Genomic DNA, 24418 nt, shown 5'->3' with positions numbered 1-24418 from the left:
TTGCCCCTAACATCAGGTTTGAAAGATAAAATCTTCTTGAGCACAAGGTCACCTTCTATAAACACACAAGGCTTTACCTTCTTATCAAAAGCCTTCTTCATTCTCTGCTGATACAACTGACCATGACACATGGCAGTCGATCTTTTCTCTTTAATTAAATTCAACTGATCATATCTGGTCTGGCACCATTCAGCTTCTGTCAACTTGGCTTCCATCAAAACACGCAATGATGGGATCTCAACCTCCACGGGGAGCAGAACTTCCATACCATAAACAAGAGAGAAAAGGGTTGCCCCTATTGAAGTGCGGATGGATGTACGCTACCCATGCAAAGAAAATGAGAGCATCTCATGCTAATCCTTATATCTCACAACCATCTTCTGGATGATCTTTTTATTGTTCTTATTCACAACTCCAACAACCCCATTCATCTTAGGTCTGTAGGGAGAAGAATTATAATGCGCAATCTTGAAGTATTTGCAAAGAGCTTCCACCATATTGTTATTCAAGTTAGATTCATTATCGGTAATGATCTTTCTTGGCACACCTTAATGGCATATAATCTGATTCTTGATAAACCTTACAAAAACTTGCTTGGTCACATTTGCGTACGATGCCACTTCAGCCCACTTTGTGAAGTAATCAATAGCCACTAGAATAAAACAATGTCCGTTTGAAGCTTTGGGCTCAATCATTAAAATCATATCAATTCCCCACATAGAAAAGGGCCATGGAGAGGAAATAACATTCAACAATGTCAGAGGAACATGAATCTTATCTGCATAGATTTGACACTTGTGGCATTTCTTCACAAACTTGCAACAATTAGATTCCACTGTCAACCAGTAGTAACCTGCTCTCAACATCTTCTTTGCCATAACATGTCCATTGGAATGGGTACCAAAGGAACCTTCATGGACTTCAGTCATCAACATGCCTGCTTCGCGTCTATCCACGCATCTAAGCAGAACCATATCAAAGTTTCTCTTGTAAAGCACATCACCATTCAGGTAGAAGTTGCCATCTAATCTTCTCAAAGTCTTCTTATCTTTCAAATATGCCCCAATCGGGTAAATCTGACTTTGGAGGAAACATTTGATATCAAAATACCATGGCTTTTTCATATTTGACTTCTACAACAGCAAACACATGAGTTGGCCTATCAAGACGCATCACAGTCAAATTGGGAACTTCATTCCAAAATTTAACCATAATCATTGATGCAAACGTTGCTAGAGCATCTGCCATTCAATTTTCATCTCGAGGGATATGATGAAACTCAACCTTTATAAAGAAAGTTGATATTCTCCTCACATATTCTCTATATGGTATCAAACCGGGTTGATTCGTCTCCTATTCACCTTTGCTCTGATTCACAACCAAAGCTGAATCTCCATAGACGTCAAGATACTTGATTCTGAGATCAATGGCCTCTTCAATCCCCATAATGCAAGCTTCATACTCAGCCATATTGTTTGTACATTTGAAGGTCAATCTAGCTGTAAACGGAAAATGAGTGCCTTGAGGAGTAATGATCACTACCCTAATGCCATTACAATAAGAATTAATAGCTCCATCAAATGCCATGCCCCAACGGGAACCAGGTTTTGGCCCTTCTTTAAGAAATGGTTCATCACAATCTTTCATCTTCAAGTACAAAATCTCTTCGTCAGGAAAATCATACTGTACTGACTGATAATCTTCGATCGGTTGGTGAGCCAAATGGTCAGCCAAGACACTACCTTTAATTGCTTTTTGAGATCGGCATTCAATATCATACTCATATAACAACATCTGCCAACGAGAAATCCTTCCAGTTAAAGAAGGCTTCTCAAAGATGTACTTGATTGGATCCATTATAGATATCAACCAAGTAGTATGATTCAACATATACTGGCGCATACGCTTAGCAACCCAAGCCAATGCGCAACATGTCTTCTCAAGCATAGAATACCGAGTCTCACAGTCGGTGAACTTCTTATTGAGGAGGTAAATTGCATACTCTTTCTTTCCAGATTCATCTTGCTGGCCAAGAACACAACCCATACTCTAATTAAGCACAGTCAAATACATGATCAATGGTCTTCCTTCAACAGGTGGAGACAGAATCGAAGGCTCAAGCAGATATTCTTTGATACTATCAAAAGCTTTCTGGAAATCTTCGGTCCAATCACAAGACTGATATTTCCGAAGAAGCATGAAAATAGGTGCACATGTGGCAGTCATATGCGATATAAACCTTGACTTGCTTATACTAGATAGAATACCAAAGAGAAAATCCATCACCGGTTAGCATGAACATATCAAGGTCAAACTCAGAGGGGAAAAATAGGAATTACAACTACCAGTCACCGGGTAGAAGACCACAAAGATGAGAAAATCCATCATTGGTTAAGATGAACATATCAAGGATTAACTCTCTGGGTAATAAAAGTAGGGATTACAACTACCTTTTAACTGGGTAGTGTCGTACCCCAATTTTGTCCGGGCTTTTTTAATTTCTAGTAGAATTAGTTTCATTTCGATTTTTGCATCATATGCATACCATTACATACATTGTATCATGAATAAATGCCTGAAATGTCAGTCGGAACGAATCTACTTGAGAATACAGAAAAAATCGGTTGAATCGAAGGAAAGACTGTATTTTTAATAAGTTGGTTTCTTTGCTGACAATTTTAGTGTGACTGGTTTAATTTTTCCGATTAAAATTTGTACTCGGTTTTTTTTCTTTATTTTTATAACTGGTCAAATATTTTGTTGGTATTTAATTAAAAAAATTAGAATAGTTTTTAAAAAAAATAAATATTAATTAGTTGTTTTAAGTATTAGCTATTTTAAGTAAATATTAGTTTATTTAAGTAAATATTAGTTAGTTTTAAAACATTAGTTAAATAATAGTTAGTTTATTTAAAATATTATTTAGGTTTTTTTTAAATACTAATTAGCTTTGCTTTAATAATTTGTTATTTAATAATGTATATATTATTAGCATTGGATTCCAATCCACGAAAAAAACAAAAAAAAGGTTCACTCAAAACCCACTATCCCCTTCCCTGCTCCACTCACCCCACTATCTTTTCCTCTCCAACGTTTTTTCTCCACTCACGTTTTATTCTTATCCTCTCCTCACAAACGACAAAAAAGATACGAGATTCTTCACACCCTCACTCTCAGATTTCCCACACCTACACTCATAAATCCCTACGCTCTCACCCACTATTGATCTCCCTCGTTCTCTCTCTCCGAATACACTCCACTCTCATCACACTCACACGAAAACCCTTCATCATTCTCTCTTCTCTCTCTGCGAAAATCCTCCTTCATCGCTTCTCCCAAATTTCCTTCGACCAAACCCTCGACTATTCCCCAACCAGAAACCCTCAATCGCTCTACCTTCATACATCTCCCTCCGCCGTTATCGCACACAAAACCCGCAACATCGCCGTCGAAGCCGCCGCTTCCACCATCAAAGCACAACCAACTCGCATGACTTATTCTCCACAGCATCGCAAAGCCTTTTCAACCGCTCTTGATTGAAGTTTATTTTCTCGATTCGCTTCACCGGCAACAACCGCGAGCTCGTTTCGTCGACGCCTTCAAATCCCAGTGGATTCACCGATACAGACTAGTCGATGCGGAGCAATCGCTGACCCAGTGGGGGTAACTCTTACTGCTTTCTTTTTTCAGTAGAAACATATAATATGATGGATTGCTTTTAAATAAATCATTTAATGTTGGATTGATACAATAATCACATTTTGGTATGTTGTATGGTTTTATGTTTGGTTTTGTTACTCGTGAATTAATTCCCTGGTTGTATGAATGAGTTGGATTTACATTGCTCCTGACATTGAATGGTTATGCGAATAAACCGCGACTGTGTATAGATTGTAATTTGTGTTTATATTTTCGACTTGAATATATACAATCTGTTGATGTCCAAAGCTTGGCGAAATCCTTTCACCTTTCGAAAGGTTGAAACTTCTAATTTGTGTATTTGGTGTTGGGTATTAAGTTTGAATTTCGGTTTGAAAGTGTAAGGAATGCCAAAGGTTCCCTATCCGTTCGTGGCTGTTCTTGTTGTTTCTTAAGCTGTTTTGAGTTTAAAAGAAGTTTCTACAGATAAACCTTAAAGCTTATTCCCATTTTTTTGTTATCCTAACTTTGTGATTATTATTGGTGCTATAGTTAAACTGTAAATTTATGGATTAGTTCACAGTATAGTCATATTGTCAATTATGTGATTGGTTTGATTATCATAAGTTAAATTACATTATTGATTGCTTGCTGAATTTTTATATTGTATATAGATTTAGTTTTGATTCTATGGCCTGCTTGTTAATATGTGCATAACATGAAGTGGATTATGTTGGGTTTCAAATCCATTGTGATAATTTGGAGTTCTGACTCAGTGTTTAGAAAATTTAAATTATTACTTGTCTCATCTTCACTATTCAAATAATTACATTTTGTCAAATAAATTAATTAGCTTTAGTCAACCTGATCAGTTGGTTTAATTAAACAAATTTTAATTAGCTCAATTAATCCATTTAATCGGCTTTGATCAGTTAATTTTGCTAAAAAAAGAATTGGATTAATTTCCTTCACTCTCACAAACTTCACATTATTTCAAAAAAAGCAACTATGTCATTCCACCATCTTTTCATAAATCATTTTCATTTTCAATGACATTTCAATTTATCCATCTAAACCAATTTCAAAAAATGCACAAATCACAATTCTCGATTTAAATATCGAGCCCATTTTAAAACACCCTTGTAAGTCGATTGCTCTTCGCATCGCCATCAACCTCACATAGCTTACTCTTGGGCTTTCTTACAATGAGACCTATTTGATTATTGATTAATCGAGTAGATGAACGATTCACCATCATTTCATTTATAAACTCATTTCATTCACAACTTCAAATCATTTTTCCAAACCAATTCAATTTCAAAAAGAATTTTTAAACATAAATTTGGGATGAAAAGGAGATAGGAAGCGTACGCTTCACTATTTCTCAAGCACTTGAACAATTGGCGTACGCCATATTGCGTGAGTTCTTGTCACCCGATTAAACCCTAATAATCATACATTTTCAAATCAATTTTTCAAATCAATATAATTTCTAAACTCAAATCATTTTTCAAATCAAATATAACTTCTAAAGAATTTTCCCTTTTAAAATAAACTTGGGTTGAAAAGGAGATAGGAAGCGTACGCTTCACTATTTCTCAAGCACTCGAATAATTGGCGTACGCCATATTGCGCGAGTTCTTGTCACCCGATTAATTTTCAAACCACAACACTTCAAATCACATTCTCTAAATCAACTACAAATTCCAAATCCTTGTAATTCCATATTTCAGATGAAAAGAGGATAGGAGGCGTACGCCTCATTATCTTTCGATTATTCGACTAATTGGCGTACGCCACATTGCTCGAATCTTCGTCATCGAATTCAAACCTACCAATTCAAAATACAAACTACCTTCACAAATCGAATACAACATCTCAAGACATATTTTTTTACAATTTAAACCTCGGATGATAAAAGATGGGAGGCGTACGCCTCACCATCTCTCGATTATTTGGATAATTGGCGTACGCCATATTGCACAAATTATCGACTTCCGATTAAAATACGCTAAATAAACTTGGATAAGGGAATAGGAGGCGCACGCCTCATTATTCCTTGAATAAGCAAGTAGGAGGCGTACGCCTCACTACCGTGCGTATTCAACATCCACAACCAAACTTTCATAAAAATTCGAACGAAAAAGGGAATAGAAGGCGTACGCCTTATTATTCCTCGAAAGAATTGGACGATTGGTGTACACCACATTGCTCAACCTTTTGTCGTTCTCCAAAAACATCTCCAACAAATCAAACCTAACTTCTCGCCCCCGAGCGATCGAAACCAAACACCCAAACACATCAATTCAACTTGTCACCCCCGCGTGACCAAAACCCCTTCAAAAGAACACTGTCAATCCTTTCTAATGCGCCCAATAAACCAGTGCTAGAGCCTCCCCCGAGAGTAGACAAGCCAGCGTTTAGCCTTTAGAACGTGACCTACACAGTCGTTCATCAAAACAAAACACACCAAATATTCGTAGTAGCCCGAACTACGAATGCTCTGATTTCCTTATTGCACCATAAGGATACGTAGGCAGGAGATTGCTGTATCTTCGCGAGCACACTAATAAAAAACCTCCCATTTCCCCCCTCTTGAGGTCTTCATCCATATCTATCATCAATTCTAATCACTCGAAGCAATCAGAATAACAGTCAATTAACAGTCAAATAGCAAAATCAGACTAAGAGGTTCCCGTTGAGTACAACGGACGTGAGGGGTGCTAATACCTTCCCCTTGCGTAATCGACTCCCGAACCCGAATATGGTTGCGACGACCATTATTCTTATCTTTAAAGGTTTTCTCGATATTTTCCTATTCCTTCATTGGAAAGAATAAAGTTCGGTGGCGACTCTGTTTCGAACAACATTTTTTCCGCGTCCTATCGCGAGGGATCGCATTATCATCATTTTTGAGGTGCGACAGGTAGAAAACCAAAAAAGGAAGAATATTCGTCACCGGTTAGGATGAACATATCAAGGATAAACTGCCTGGGGGAAACGTGAAAACGAATCCACTGGGGAAAACAAAAGAAGTAGATTACTTTTTACCGGGTATTGGGCAAAAGCAAAGTACTCAAAAATCGAGAAGAATATTACCAGTTACTGGGTAATAGACTCTTAGGGGACCATAATATCCATCTAGGTAGTAACAAGAAAGAAACGGAAAAACAAAGACTTGACCCAATGAGGATATAACTCAAGGAGAGTGGTTCCATCCAGATGATTAATTAGGCAGGAAACTGAAATAATGATCATCCACGAGGAAATAACTCAGTGGGGAATCAGAAAGATTAAACTCTTTCTGCTTAAGGGGGCTGACCCTCTACAATTGAAGGAGGACAAACAAACCAAATTTGTATAGGTAATGATATCACCAAAACAAGGGAACAAAATCAAATGCAATAAAATTTTCATAATGAAATTTCTGATGAATATGCATGTATATGATTGATGATTATGCTGAAAAAACAACACAAAGGATACAAATATCATAGATTTGAATCATCGCTACAACACTCGGCTAATCTCAACAAGATGGAAACACCAACTGGAAAAAATGCTGGGGATGAACATAAGTCATCTAGCTCTGAATAACTTAAGTCCGACAGGGGAAAGAGAAAAGATCTGCTGAGGATCCAAATTGTCAACTTTGCGGGGAATTTTAGGTCAACACCATATCAAATGGGAGACAACCCTGCAGGGGACCAAACAAAATACTGCTCAAAATACAAAACTGCCAGGAACAAAGGATCTTTAATATCTGAAGATAAACTCCGCCGGGGAATACAAGAGGTAAAACTCTGCATGGGGGTCTAAGCAAAAATGTTGAGGATGTCATGACCAAGATTGTTGCATTCCTAAAAAATCATCAAATTCCCTTAGGAAATTATGAAATAAACCAATTCCAAGGAAAAGATGACCGGATCCGATGAGCTACCGAAGTTATGCAACACAAATATGCTAATGGAAACCAAATAAAGGTTCCGGATCTCCGAAATCACAAACTGGAGGACATCAAAAGGAGTACCACATTTGTGGGATAGGGACCGATCATCAGCTAAACTCTACCGGGGATGATAAATTACTCGGGGAGAAACTTATCAACCAAGTTGGGGATGAATGGCAATCTGTTGGGGAAAAGTTACCAAACCAAACTGCTTGGGGAAGACCAATAAGGCTTCACATTTCAAGACTTATCTGTTCTCATATTGCTGTTGATATTCCTTGTTGAAATCGATTATTCTTAAAGTGATTGTTTTTATTATTTTTAAGAAAAATAATTTTTATTCATTAATTTATTTCAAAATTATCATCATAAAAATTCAATTTTATTTAGCAGAAGTAAATAAGAGTAGAAAAATTGTATAAAAAGCTCAACTTTATTTAATAGAATGGTAGTCCGTAAATGACAAGACTCCATAGATCTTTACAAATCTGAAAATGGTAATTTACATGGAAAAGGGCTATATTGAATCTCTTCCCAAACAAATCTTTTCCTCTCAAGGTCTTCAATTCTTTACGTAGCTCATGGAATTGATCTTTCATCTCATCCATCTTTTCATACACATCTGGACCCTCATACGGCTCAAAATGGTAGATAATGTCCTCAACACGAGGTAGAGTGTGAACAATAAGAGGCGACACTGACATGACCGAGCTAGATGCCGACATAGAAACAAATATGGGCGTATACCCTTCTGGCATAAAGTTTGATGGCATCCCCCAAGGGAATCCGGAAGACACAGAGGGCACAAATTGATTGGCAGCAACAGGAGCTGTTGAGGTAACAACCTCAAAAATGACAATTATTTGAGGAGGAGGAGTTGCAAGAGTTAGTGATGACTGGTTCTGTGCAACAATAACATATTCCATCAGCGTCGTTAATCTGGCGATCTTGTCCTTCAGCTCTCGGTTCTATTGCTCTAGATGCTCCATGATTCTCGGTTGATTAGCACGAGTGTTATAACGGTGAGTCAGCTTGGCTGATGCACATAAGAAGAACTGATAAGACATCTGGCAGAAGAAAACCTGATATGCAAATGATGCATGAAATGCAATGTTTTTGATTATTTAATTTCTAGGAACATATGAAGTCCTATTTGCAAATATATATATATATATATATATATATATATATATATATATATATATATATATATATACATATATATATATATAATATATATATATAATATATATATATATATATAATAATAATAATAATAATAATAATAATAACAACAATTTGATTGACCATAAAAATCTCTTTTTATTCATAAAATTTGGAAGTATTACACTGAGTATAATTTCAGAAACCAAAATATAAATGCAAGAGAAAAGGAAACTATCATCCTAAGGATCCCTTAGCAATTGTATCAGATGATCTGGCCGTGGGTGCATACTTCCTTCAGATGCATTGAATCTTGGACGCAATGGATGTCTTCATCCGAGCCTTCTCAAGGACTAGCTGATCAACAATCTTCTTCCAAGCACCGGAAGGCTGAGGCATGCTAGAGGAAGGTAGACCCTCTGGCTCTCTCTGTCTTTTCACTGCCCGGTCTTCAAGAATCTCAATAAATGCATCCTTGTCTTTCGACTCAAGTTGCAACTCTTCATGCTTTCGACTCAAAACATGGAATCGCTCTTTCTACATCTCTCTCTCTCTCTCTTGCTTCATCTTGATGAATGCGTCTTCCAACTCCTCTACATCTTGGTTAGGGAGAGTTAATGGATCAGCCACAACCAAAGACATAGGTCTTTCACAAGCATACGACATCTTCAATTCCAAAGCTCTCTTCTTCACCCAAATAGTGTAAGCTTCCAAAGCTACACAGTTGCACGGACCAAGCTCGAACCTACCCTTCTTATGCACATTATGCCAAGCATGTATCATCCTTTGCTTCAAATGTTGGGAATCTCTACCCTCTTGATAGAAAAGACCTTCCAACTGAGTGTTATTGCGCTTATCACTCAAGGGGAACCCAAGTTGACGACGAGCCAAATCAAGGTTGTAGTTGATTCCTCCTTGTGTACCTATGAGGGGAACATTAGAGAATTCACCACAACTATCAATAATATCCAAGCTACTTAATGCAGAATCATACAAAACAATATCATCATTAGTGAGAGACATATGTCTCTAAGACCACCATAGACATTGCTTGTTCTCCAAGAAAGCAGGTGTCTGAGGCAAGTGCGAAATAAACCACTTATTCAGAAGAGGAACACAACACACAATAGTCCCACCACCTTTAGAATTCCTAAAATGCTAAGAGAAATACATATCACCCAACAGAGTAGGAACAAGATTCCCAATCAAGAAGAATCTAATGGCATTAACATCAAAAAAACCGTCAATGTTAGGGAACAAAGCCAAACCATAGATGAGCACTACAAAAATGGATTCAAAAGTATCCATACTACCAGATTGAGCAAATACAATAGCTTTACTAATGAGGAACTCAAAAGTCAACCCAAGAATACCTCCTTTCTTTACCAAATGAGCGTCAACCTTAGATTTCTTCAAATGAATAGCTTCAGCTATGATATGAGATCTGGGAATATCCTCCAATCCACTAAAAGGTACTTTGTCAGATACGGGTATTCCCAAGAGATGTGCAAACTCTTCTAACGTAAGCACAAGCTGATAATCAGGAAAAGTGAAGCATCGGTAGAGAGGATCATAGAACTGAACGAAAACACTCAGAAGTCCTTCAACCATGACGTTGCTTGAAGTCCAAGGGATCTAATACAAAGGATGAAAGCTTCCTTAGCTCTTTCAAATCAGGACATCTGAAACCGTACTTCTTAGTGTTCCTACGTCCATAATCCATGGTCTAAAAATATTTGCAAATAAGACCTTAGTTCCTTGAAATTTATTTGCTGTGATGAATGTTATGATGTGCATGTATGCATGAATCTAACAATCACACACAAGGGATCACACACAAGGCAAACACAAACAAAGGTCAAGGGATGGATCAAGTCATCATCAAGATCAATCATCCATTTTGGTGGATTATGGTTTTCACCTTATCAACACCCAAGTTCCCTTGATATTGACAAGACTTGATATGATCAACCAAGAATCAAAGGGTTTGTTGTGAGTCACGAGCATGAAGTCAGGTTAAGAACCATCCCAAAGGAGTGTACTAAGGATAAAAACCTGTAGATCATGTTCTAAGAAGTTCCCAGAGTCTCAATCCCATCTATCGGATATTATAGGTTAGGATGACTGACTCATCAACCCATAATATTCTCAAGAGAAATTTGTCTGAGTGTAGTATCGCGTAACAACTGTTATAAGGTCTACACTTAAACATCCTCCACACTATGTCCTAAATAGTCCAAGTTGGGTTAAATGTTGATGAGGACGTAATCCAAGACATAAATGATACAATGCAAAGCTTAGGAGGTCCTATGACAAGGGCACGTGCAAGAAGAGTCAATGATGCTTTAGTTCACTTCATGATCAAGTCAATAGAATGCATGGGCCAGATTGAAGAAAAAGAGCCCAAGTTTATTCTTATCATCCAAGCATGTGATAAAAGGCCCAATAATGCATAAATAAATAAAAATAAAGGAAATACCAATAACCACACTATAATGGACGAAAATTGCAAGAGAAGTGGTAAATAAAGAATTGCCATTATTCTGCCCTTTCAAGAACCCCACTATCTCTTCTTTACTTTGGACTTTCTTTGTAATAACTCAACCCACTATCATGATAATTAGTGGCTGAAACCTTTTGTTTTCTTAGGATTTAATTTTTACTTATTTCATCATCTTAAGTCATTCCTATATAAAGGAGGCATGTATCTTCTTTTTGGGGGAATGAATTTGGCAAGTTTACACATTGTGTAAGTGAGAGTATTTGCTCTTAGGTTCTGGATTGGACCAAAATTGATCTTATAAAGAAATCCTTTTCTTGTGGTGATCCTCATCCAGAGGCTTATCATTCTCTCTTGGATTAGAAAGAGTGTGACGCCCCTTCTACTTAATTCCATTTCTTATTTCTCCTTTATTTCATATCAATCTCGTTTATTTTATATGCATGTATCAAATTCTGTCATTCTTTCAATTATAAGGCAGATTACTTCCTCTGAGTCACAAAAGAATTAATATTCCAAAAGCTAACAAAGTTGTTTCAGGAATTTTGAAGGAAATGCATAAGTCTCAAAGGTTAGTGCATATCAAGTGGTAATCAGAGCGTATTCCAAAAAAAAGGGCCGAAATGTGGTAAATTGTCTATATTCTTGTTCTTCATTATTATCCATTTATCATTATAAAAAAAAATTCGAAAAAAAGGGGTATAAGAAAAAAAATTAAAAAAAAAAATGATCTGATTGTTAAAGATTGTGATTAAAAAAAAAATCTATTTTTTTTCTTGCCACACTCTTAAAATTCTCCTGGTTTCCTTTGTTTTAGAGTCTTTTTTTTGGTTTGCTGTTTTTTTAAGTTTTTTGTGTGTTGATTATCATCTGAAATTGATTTCTTTGTGTTGATTCATTTTGGTTTCTCTAAAGAACTAAAAGAGCAAATTGAGTGGTAAAAGGCAGAGTGTTTTTATTATTAAAAAAAAAAGCCAAAAAAAAAAGCCAAAAAAAAATGGAGTGAAACACGAGTGATTGAGTGTAAACACGTGAGTAGAGTGGTGAGGTCCATTTTTAAACACTTGTTCCTAATTTCACAAATATTTCACAATTATATCTAGTCCACCTTCACGTAGAACAACAACTTTAACTGTTCAGAACGCAACCATGCGTGATAATTTTGAAAGATTGTTAAGAGAACAAGGTGAACAACTTCAACAAAGAATTGATGAGTTGGAAAGGAGGCCCCAAAATTCTAATGATGGTAGTGGTGATGAGGAGGAAAGAAGACTTAGAAGGAGACAAGGGGGAGATAATTTGAGGGGCATAAAAATTAAATTTCCAACTTTTGTTGGGAAGAGTGACCCGAAGGCATATCTAGAATGGGAGACTAAACTTGAACAAATTTTTAATTGTCACAATTATTCTAATCTTGAAAAAGTGCAGGTTGCTTCTATTGAGTTCAAGGAGTATGCCTTAGTTTGGTGGGATCAATTGACCAAAGATAGAAGGAGGTATGCAGAACGACCAATTGATACTTGGGAAGAGATGAAAAGAATCATGAGGAGAAGGTTTGTCCCTTCCTATTATCATAGGGAATAACACAACAAATTGCAAAGACTCACTCAAGGTTCTAAAAGTGTTGAAGAATATTTCAAGGAGATGGAAGTTCTCAAAATTAGAGCTAATGTAGAGGAGGGCGATGAAGCAACTATGGCTAGATTTCTCCATGGTCTAAATCATGACATTAGTGACATAGTGGAACTTCATCACTATGTTGAAATGGATGAATTGGTACACCAAGCTATCAAAGTAGAACAACAACTCAAAAGAAAGAGCCAAGCAAGGAGAAATTCCACCACTTTCAATTCTCAAAGTTGGAAGGACAAAACAAAGAAGGAGGGTGCTTCATCATCTAAGGAAGCCACGGTTGAAAACAAAGGTAAAACTATTACATCTTCTTCTTCAAGTGTTTCAACTAACAAAAGTGTTAAGTGTTTCAAGTGTCAAGGCCAAGGACATATTGCATCTCAATGTCCAACAAAGAGAACTATACTTATGGAAGAAAATGAAGAAATTGTTGAAGAGGAGGATGGTGATTATGATGAGGAGTTTGAAGAAGAAATACCTAGTGGAGATTTACTCATGGTGAGAAGAATGTTGGGAAGCCAAATAAAGGAGGAGGATACAAGTCAAAGAGAAAACCTTTTTCATACAAGATGCTTTGTGCAAGGAAAGGTTCGTACTTGTTCCTACGTACCAACATAAAAATGAGGGATCAAAACCTCGTAGTTCATGGTAAAAATGTCAAAGTTGGTGAATTTCTTTTAACATAAGTTTAATAAGAAAAGGCTCAAAGGGCCAAAAGTTTGAATGAAGTTGTTAGTTCTTTTTGTCTTTTGAAATTTAAGTCAATATGATTAAGTTTATTTACAAATTTGATTTAAGAAAGAGTTTGAAAATTCATTGGCATAAGGACAAAGTTTCTAACCATTAAAGTAAGGTCTAAGTTTGAAATCACAAGAAAAGTAAGTTTTTGAAAAGGGGAAGAGATTTTGAAATTTAAGAAGTGGGAGGAGATGAAGAGGCTATCCTAAGCATAAAGAATTAAAGTTGAGAGTTAAAAAGATCTGATCATTGGGATGCAATCCAACAGACAAGAATGTCATATAGAAACCCATATTCCCTTGGACATTGGATCAAACAATAATGAATGGGAAATTAGCAATCTCCAGACATTACGAAGATCAAGACATCAAATAAAGATAGCCACATCCAAGCAAGCAAATCCAATAGCTAGCAATCTTCATTGTCTTCCAATGTATCAGATGAAATATTCCTTGATCAACTCAGAACAAAGCATCAGACACAAGCTCAAAATAAAAATTAAGCACAAAGACAGAGTAGTAGTTGAATTCAAACAAGATCCAAGGCTTGCATCAAATGAAGGCTCAATCCCCAATAGATTGATATCAAAATATTGGCATTGGCCAAGTCCTTTAGCATAGGGAATGTTGCCTAGTTCTAAATCCAAGAGTTCAGATCAAGATCAACAGTCCACCAGACATTTTTAAGGATTTTTTGTTTTTATTAAGTATTTTAAGGTCCTAAGACCACAAACAAAACCAAAATACACAAACAATATATACAATCACAAGATATGACTAAAATGAGCAAAGTGAAAATGACATAAACATAAACAAGTTATGTGAAATGTAAAATGACAATGAATGATAAATGACTGAAATTTAAATTGCTTAAAGTAAATGGCTTGAAAGTAAAGCAATATTAACAATAGTTAGTCAAAGGTCAGTTAAAGGTTAATGGTGTTTTTTTAATTGATTAAGTCATTCTTTGGAGAACACTCAACCATTCTTTCACAAGTATGAATCCTTAAACCAGGACATCTTCCATGAGAAGGGCTCCAACTTGGATAATTCAACAAGTATGGCACTAGCTCTCATGAAAGGGAAAAAGGTCAAGTCTCCATACAATACCATGAAGAATGGGAGACTTACAATCTCATTTACTAGAATGCTATGCCATTAGGGTCAAATTTAGCTTTATGTTAAGCAATCATAATTGGACTTATGTAGAAGTCACAACTATATGAGGCCGGACAATAAAAACTTAGGTGTTAATGCATGTTAGAGATTTGGTATGAAGAACCAAACTCCTAAAACATACCACATACTAAAATAACAGATCAAGAGGGAGGGACTTATCTCAGTCATACTTGTATTGGTTCATTTCACACAAGGTCATTGATGAACTAATTAGCCTTAAGACATTAGAGATTTCATTGGTCAAAATGAGGAAATGGGAAAGAATAGGGATGAAGATGAAGATGGAGGGGAAGATAGAAACACAAATTGGTCATGGGAGGAATTTCATCAAATCAAAACCATCCATTCATATTGGGAGATGAAATGTACATTTCATTAATCCCCTAAATCCAATGGGTTTGATCCAACAAAAGTCAAATCAACCTTGACCAAGACCCAAACAGAAAGTCAAACATCACAAGACCATAAAAATGGCTCAACATAATTTTTAAGCATTTAAACAATTAAAAATCACATTTAAAATAAATTAAAATACATTTTAATTTGGTCAAAACCTAAAATCTCTTTAAAACATCAAATAAATGGTCAAGAGATTTATCCTAGGTCAAACAAGGTCAAAGGACCTTAGACAAAAAATTTCACTATTTTTCAAAAGTCAGAAGTATTTTTCAACAATTAAAAATATGCACAAAAACATTTAATTCATGAAAAATATCAAAATTAATTCCAAAAATAATTTTAATTCAAAATATGAAAGAGAAAAATATTTAAAGATTTTTTGGTGAAAGTCCCATATCTTTTGGATTAAAAATAAAATTAATATGAATTAAACAAAATAAAAGGATTAAACATAAAATCAAAAATTAAAATAAAATAAGAAAAAACAAGGGCCATAAAGTCTCCCTCATAATTGAGGTGACAGATCTGATGGCCACACGCGCGCGTTCCATGGTGGTCTTGGGTCAAAGTGATGTACGCGTGGTAATTCAAAACAAAGGTCCAGATTAGAACATCCAAACATGATTAGATGGCCAGGAGGTGTGCCAACACACCACCAAAGCTAAGGCTCCGGTCATCTTCTTCGGTGACCTCCACAGGACTGGTCCAACTTCATCTCAACGGAAAATGAAAAATAATGACACTATTTCAGAGAGAAAGTGCTCAGGATCACGAATCTTCCCTCAATTTTCTCCAATTCCAAGTATATAAAAAGATACAAGGATTTGAATTTTGAGGATCATGAACTGAGTTTCTTCGATTTGACCTCAAAGCAACTCAATCTTGTTGCCTACATTGGTAGGACTTCAGCCAACTAAAAATCAAAGAGAATGGTGAATAATTGAGAGAGAATCGAAGAGATGAAAATTCTGGAAAATCACCTTCGAGGGAGCTTGCATCTTGCTTGATCTTGCTTCCAATTGGCCTTGGCTTGACTTCAGAAGCTTGCAGAAATTGAATTGGATCAAGGAAAGGCTTGGATTCTTGGGGTTTCAACTTCAAAATTGAAGTGAAATTGAAACTCGATTTTCAAATGAAAACCTTTAAGATTGTCCTCTAATGGTGAGGGTTAGGATTACAGGTTCAAAGCTTGGGCAAGGTGGCCATAATTCTGAGCATGAAGGGTCTTATTTATAGGCAATGCAATTGGTTTTCGCACCCTTCCATCAAAATTCCAAAAATAGAAATTCACCCTTGCATGGGCGAGTGGTAGGCCCATGAAATGATGTAATCAGGCCCAAATCTCATCATGTGCAATGCTGAAAGTGTGTCATGTGATCATGCAATGGAAATTGGAATGTGAACATGAAATTCCTCCAAATGAAGCTTTGTGAAAAACACATGTGAAAGTCCTCCAATTATTGGCCAAATGAGACGATCTTGGACTTTTTGGAAAGGTGAGATCAAGAGGAACAACTTTCATGTTTAACACTTTTACATTTGAAGCTTGGATAATGATGAATTTTGAGGTGGAAATTTAGGAAATTAAACATATTTGAAAATTTTCTAAGTACCAAGTCAAATGTTCACTTCTTCGACCTTGAATAACTTTTTCTATGTGCATGAAATGGAAAAATTTCCTTCATCAAAGTTGTATCTCTTTCAAACCTCTTCAATTTGGTCACTTGTTCAATGGTAATGACCCAAAATGACCTATAATGTTTCCTCTTGGCGCATGCATTTTCAAGTTAAATTTGAATTTCTTCCAAGAATAAAAGTTGGAAAGTACATCCTGAACTTGATCATGAAACTTTAATGGCCTTCATCTCATAAAAATTGAGCAAGTTATGGTCCTTGGAAGTTGACCTCCTAACTAGGGTTCAGACAAAATGACCTATAATCTTTCACCATAAAAAATGACATTCCAGGCAAAACTAGATCTTGATTTCAACATGAAAGTTATTTGTAATGTCATAAGGAGTAACGTTTCTCTTGTAATCATTTTCATATGACAAACATTGTAAGAGATAGAGTCTAGGGAACCCCAGTTTTGACCCGTTGACCTTCTCTAGTCAACCACCATGAACCATCTTGCAAACTTGAAATTATCTTGATCTCTTGGACTGATGGAGGATCATATATGTATAAGATGATGTAATATGAAGTATCTCTATAAATATTTGATCAAATGTTGAAGAAACTTGCTGAGGAAGTCACACAAGATACCCAGATGAATTAGGGCTTCCAAGGCAAACAAGCTTCAAACTCTTGATGAATCCTTGATCAAAATGATAAATGTAGATCACGGGGATCCATATATGATGTCTAGAATCAATGTGAACCATATCTTGATTAGTCTCCTTGCCTTGAGGGTCTCAAACCCTATATATGAGCTTGATGGAGCATGGGTGGACACACACACTACCTACAAAAGAAGTAAACTATACATTGATATATTTTTGGTATTTTGGTCAGTAAATAATGAAAAAAAAGTATGATACAATCAAATGTTCTTGGTGACCTCTCCCAATGCAAACCCAATGAATGAGGGGTAAGGAGGATGCCAAGGTGTGATCCCACAGCTAATGCATATGATGAGATAACATGAGGGATCTTAGGGTCAAAATTGGGGTCTTACAAGAGGATGCCAAGGTATGATCCCAAAGACAATGCAAATGATGAGATAGCATGAGGGATCTTAGGGTCAAAATTGGAGTCTTACAGCTGCTCCTATTTAAGGACATTCTAATTGAGGATGTGAAGGTTAAAATCTTCGTATCAACTCAGTAGAATGGACTTAAATAGCAACATATAGAAACAAATTTTGGTCCATAAGAGACCTCATGATGCATATGATATGAATGTTAAAATAATCTTTGTGGGGAATATATTTCCACAAAGGAAAAGAATCCGGAAGAGACTGAAGGTCCATAGGAGCACCATGCATTCCGTAAGGAAAACTCACTAGGAGACAGAGACTCTGAGGGGATAAAAAGTTGTGCATAGGCCAGGGTATGACTTGAAAACTGCTGGACACACGAGGGTATTTTCATGAAAATAAATCAATGGAAAGACTCGGTTGGGGAATCGGGAAAATCTGCAGGGGAAACGGGTAGTCAGGACAAAGCTGAAATACTCGAATCAAACAGGAAAAGGCGATTCCACTGAGGAAATACGCACTCAAACTCAACTGGGGAAGAATGAACTTCAACACAGGAGTACCAGAGATATATTATCTATTACCGGTTACTGGGTAGGAAGATAATATTCTCTGACAGAGGGACATCCGTTACCGGTTAGGGTAAACATATCAAGGATGACTCGTTGAGGAGAAAAAGGTGTATTTGTTACCTGTTACTAGGTAAGAATAACCTACTGGGGAGAGAACTCAAATAGGATTTACAACTACCAGTTACTGGGCAGAAGACCAAAGAGAGAGTATCTGTCACCTATCTAAAGTGAGTATATCAAGGATAAACTCAAAGAAAGAATATCCGTCATCGGTTAGGATGAACATATCAAGGATAAACTGTCGGGGAGAAATATGAATTATATCTATCAGTTACTGGATAGAATACCAAAGAGAGAATATCCATCACCGGTTAGGATGAACTTATCAAGGATAAAATCAGCAAGGGAAAGTAGGAATTACAACTACCGATTACTGGGTAGAATACCGAAGAGGGAGAGAAAATCCGTCACTAGGTAAAGTGAACATATCAAGGATAGACTCTCTGGGGAATAAAATAGGGATTACAACTACGTTTTTACTGGGTAGTTAACTAAGAAGGAAAAATATCCATCACCAGTTAAGGTGAACATATCAAGGATAGACTACCTAGGGAGACGTGAAATCGAATCCGCTGGGGAAAACAAAGGAAGTAGATTACATTTTACCGAGTATTGGGAAAAAGTAATGTACTCAAAAATCGAGAAGAATATTACCAATTACTGGGTAATAAACTCTCAGGGGACCAAAATATCTATCTAGGTAATAACTAGAGAGAAACGATCAAACAAAGACTTAACCCAAAGAGGATCTAACTCAAGGGGAGTGGTTCCATCCAGGTAATTAACTGGGGAGGAAACTGAAATAATAATCATCCACGAGGAAATAACTCAATGGGGAATGAGAAAGGTTAAACTCTTTCTACTTAAGGGGCTGACACTCTACAATTGAAGGAGGACAAACACATCCAATCTGCCCGGGTAAATAATATTACCGAAGCACGGGATCAGAAGAAAAAATCAAATGCAATAAAATGCATAATGAAACATCTGATGTTGTGTTTTATGCATGAATATGCATGTATTTGATTGTGATTATGCTGACAAAATAACCCAAATAACAAAGATCTGAATCATCACTAAAACACTCGGGTAATCCCAACACGATGGAAACACCAACTGGAGAAAATGCTCGGGATGAAAATAAATCATCTAGCTCTGCATAAAACAGTTATGGCTGGGAAAGTCAGGGAGAACATGCTTCCAATTAATCACGACAAACTCTATGGGGAGAGTACTGCTGAAGGATGATCAACCAAACATGTCGAGGATAGGAAAATGATCTACCAAGGAAGCAAATTGTTAAGACTGTGGGGAATTTTAAGTCAACACCATATCAGAACGGGAGACAACCTTGCAGGGGAAAAAAATCAAACCCTGCTCAAAATCCAATACTGCCGAGAACGAGGGATCTTCATTAGAAGATGAACTCCTCCGAGGAATACAAGAGGTAAAAATATGTATGAGGATTTAAGCAAATTGTTGGGGATGCTATGACCAAGATTGTCACATTCCTCAGTACTCATCGAATTCTTATTGGAAATTGCAAAATAAACCAATTCCAAGGCAAAAATAACCGGATCCGATTCACACAAAGGAGAAACTGCCGAAGTTATGCAACATAATCAAATACAAAATGGAAACCAAATAAAGGTTCCAGATCTCCAGGGTCCAATCATAAATCACAAACTGGGGGAAAACAAAACATGAGCACCATAATTGGGGAATATAAATTTGCAAAGGGGCCGATCGTCAACTCAACTAGAGATGAGACCCACCATCTCTATTGGGGATGAGAAACCACTCGGGGAGAGAACTCATAGACCAAGATGGAGATAAATGACGAACTGTTGGGGAAAAAGTTACCAAACCCAACTGCTTCGGGAAGACCAACAATGCTTCACACTTCAAGACTTACCTGCTCTTATATTGTTGTTGACTTTCCTGACTGAAATGGATTATTCTTAAAGTGATTGTTTTTATTGTTTTAAGAAAAATAATTATTCATTAATTTAAAATTATCATCATAAAAATTCAATTTTATTTAGCAGAAGTAGATAAGAATAGAAATAATTGGATAAAAGCTCAACTTTATTTAATAGAATGGTAGTCCGTAAATGACGAAACTCCATAGATCGTTACAAATTTTGAAAATGGTAATTTACATGGAAAAGGGCTACATTGAATACAATGATCACTACTCTCCCTACCAACTTAAATATCCATTGTGATTGTCTTCAGTTGAGAGTGATGAATCAGACCCAAACGTCTTGCTCAAAGCTGCCTCCGTGATTAGGACCAACCGAATGCAGTTACTTGCCATAATCCCTAATTTTTGCCTAGATTGCCCCAGGGTGGGGTACTCAACCTACCGGGATAAATTTTTTGTTTTATGTCTCTAATTTTTTCCCGGATCGCCCTTTCGGGGTTTCAATCCATCGAGATGCTCATTCTTGCCTGAGTCGCCCTTTCGGGTTTTCAACTTAGCAAGCTATCCTTTTCTTTTTAGGCGAAGTATTTCTCGACTGCATCAACATTCATAGGACGAGTGAACTCTTCACCATCCATAGTTGTAAGAACCAAAGAACCACCTGAGAAGGCTCTCTTAACAACATATGGGCCTTCATAATTAGGAGTCCATTTTCCCTTGGCATCAGGTTTGAAAGATAAAATCTTATTAAGCACCTTCTCTAAACACACGAGGCCTGACCTTCTTATCAAAATCTTTCTTCATTCTTTGCTGATATAACTGACCATGACACATGGCAGTCAATCTCTTCTCTTCAATTAAGTTCAACTGATTATATCTGGTCTGACACCATTCGGCTTCTGTCAACTTAGCTTCCATTAGCACACGTAGTGACAGGATCTCAATCTCTATTGGGAGCACAACTTCCATGCCATAAACAAGTGAGAAAGGGGTTTCCCCTATTGAAGTGCGGACGGATGTACGGTACCCATGCAAAGCAAATGGGAGCATCTCATGCCAATCTTTGTATGTTACAACCATCTTCTGATTGATCTTTTTGATGTTCTTATTTGCAGCTTCAACAACCCCATTCATCTTGGGTCTGTAGGGAGAAGAATTTTGATGTGCAATCTTAAAGTCTTTACAAAGAGCTTCCATCATATTATTATTCAAGTTCGATCCATTATCAGTAATGATCTTACTTGGCACACCATAATAACATATAATCTGATTCTTGATAAACCTCACAACAACTTGCTTGGTCACGTTTGCATACGATGCCGCTTCAACCCACTTTGTGAAGTAATCAATAGCCACCAAAGTGAAACGATGTCCGTTTGAAGCTTTGGGCTCAATCATTCCAATCATATCAATTTCCCATATGGAGAAGGGCCATGGAGAGGAAATGACATTCAACAGTGTTAGAGGAACATGAATTTTATCTGCATAAATTTGACACTTGTGGCATTTCTTCACAAACTTGCAACAATCAAATTCCATTGTCAGCTAATAATAACCTGCTCTCAACATCTTCTTTGCCATAGCTTGTCCATTGGAATGAGTACCGAAGGAACCTTCATGGACTTCTGTCATCAACAAGTCTGCTTTGTGTCTATCCACGCATCTGAGCAAGACCATATCAAATTTTCTCTTATAAAGCACATCACCATTTAGGTAGAAGTTTCCAGCTAATCTCCTCAAAGTCTTCTTATCTTTCAAAGATGCCCCAGGCGGGTAAATCTGACTTTGGAGGAAACACTTGATATCAAAATACCACGGCTTCTCATCTTTAACTTCTTCAATAGCAAACACATGAGCTGGCCTATCAAGATGCATCACAATCAAATTGGGAACTTCATTCCAAAATTTCACCATAATCATTGAAGCCAATGTTGCAAGGGCATCTGCCATCCAGTTTTCATCTCGAGGGATATGATGAAAGTCAACTTTTGTAAAGAAAGTTGATATGCTCCTCGCATAGTCTCTATGTGGTATTAAACCGGGTTGATTCGTCTCCCATTCACCTTTGATTTGATTCACAACCAAAGTTGATTCTCCATAGATGTCGATCGATGGCCTCTTAAAGCCCAATAATGCAAGCTTCGTACTCAGCCATATTGTTTGTACACTAGAAATTCAATCTAGTTGTAAACGGAAAATGAGTGCCTTAAGGAGTAATAATCACTGCCCCAATGCTATTACCATACGAATTAACAGCTCCATCAAATACCATGCTCCAACGGGAACCAGGTTCTGACCCTTCTTCAAGCAATGGTTCATCACAATATTTATCTTCAAGTACAAAATCTCTCCGTCAGGAAAATCATACTACACTGACTGATAATCTTCAATCGGTTGGTGAGCCAAATGGTCAGCCAAGACACTACCTTTAATCGCTTTCTGAGATCGATATTCAATATCAGACTCAGATAACAACATCTACCAACGAGCAATCCTCCCTGTTAAAGCAGGATTCTCAAAAATGTACTTGATTGGATCCTTTTTGGATATTAACCAAGTAGTATGATTTAACATATACTGGCACAGACGCTTAGCAGCCCAAGCCAATGCACATCATGTTTTCTCAAGCATAGAATACCGAGCCTTACAGTCGGTGAACTTCTTAATGAGGTAGTAAATTACATATTCTTTCTTTCCAGATTCGTCTTACTGACCAAGAACACAACCCATACTCCCATCATGTACAGTCAGATACATGACCAAGGGTCTTCCTTCAACAGGTGGAGACAAAATCGGAGGCTCGAGCAAATACTCTTTGATACTGTCAAAAGCTTTATGGCAATCTTCGGTCCAATCACAAGACTGATCTTTCTGGGGAAGCTTGAATATAGGTGCAGATGTGGAAGTCATATGCGATATGAATCTCGAGATATAATTCAAGCGGCCGAGAAAACCTCTGACTTGCTTCTCAGTTTTGGGCACAGACATTTCTCGTATTGCTTTGACCTTGGCAGGATCAACTTCAATACCCTTCTCGCTGATAATAAAGCCCAACAACTTACTAGAACGAACACCAAAATTACACTTATTGGGATTCAGGCGGAGTTTGTACTTCCTCAAATAGTGGAATAACTTCAACAAATGCTCAACATGTTCTTCTTCATCACTTGATTTAGCAATCATATCATCAATATAAACTTCAATCTCTTTATGTATCATATCATGAAAAAGAGTGGTCCTAGCTCTTTGGTACGTTGCACCAACATTCTTTAACCGAAAGGCATCACTCTATAACAGAATGTTCCCCAGGGTGTAATGAATGTGGTCTTCTCCATTGCTTCAGGTGCCATCTTGATCTGATTATAACCAGAAAATCCATCCATAAACGAAAAGAATTTGAATTTAGCTATATTGTCTACCAACATATCAATGTGTGGCAGAGGGAAATCATCTTTCAGACTGGATTTATTCAAATCTCTGTAATCAACACACATACGAACTTTTCCATCCTTCTTTGGAACAAACACAATATTAGCCACCCACTGCGGATATTCGAAGGTTATAAGAAAACCAACATCAATCTGCTTCTACACTTCCTCTTTGATTTTCACTGCCATATTAGGATGAGTCCTTCTCAACTTCAACTTGACCGGTGGATATTCTGGATTCAACGGTAATCTATGTTCCATAATCTCAGAATCCAACCCAGACATATCTTGATAGGACCAATAAAACACATCAGAATAATCTAGAAGAAGATCAATCAACCCCTTCTTAGCTTCTGGACACAGTTGAGACCCAATCTTGACTTCCTTCACATCATCCTCGGAACCCAAGTTGACTAATTCAATATGCTCTTCAAATGGCTGAATGGCTTTTTCCTCGTGCTCAAGCAAACGAGATAACTCATCAGATACTTCTTCATCATCAATCTCTTCCTCAACTTCAAACACAGGGAAATC

This window comes from Lathyrus oleraceus, chromosome 2 (assembly GCF_024323335.1).
Source record: "Lathyrus oleraceus cultivar Zhongwan6 chromosome 2, CAAS_Psat_ZW6_1.0, whole genome shotgun sequence".
In the NCBI taxonomy this organism is placed as follows: domain Eukaryota; kingdom Viridiplantae; phylum Streptophyta; class Magnoliopsida; order Fabales; family Fabaceae; genus Lathyrus; species Lathyrus oleraceus.
The sequence above is the reverse complement of the archived record's forward strand: the minus strand, read 5'-3'. Positions refer to the sequence as shown.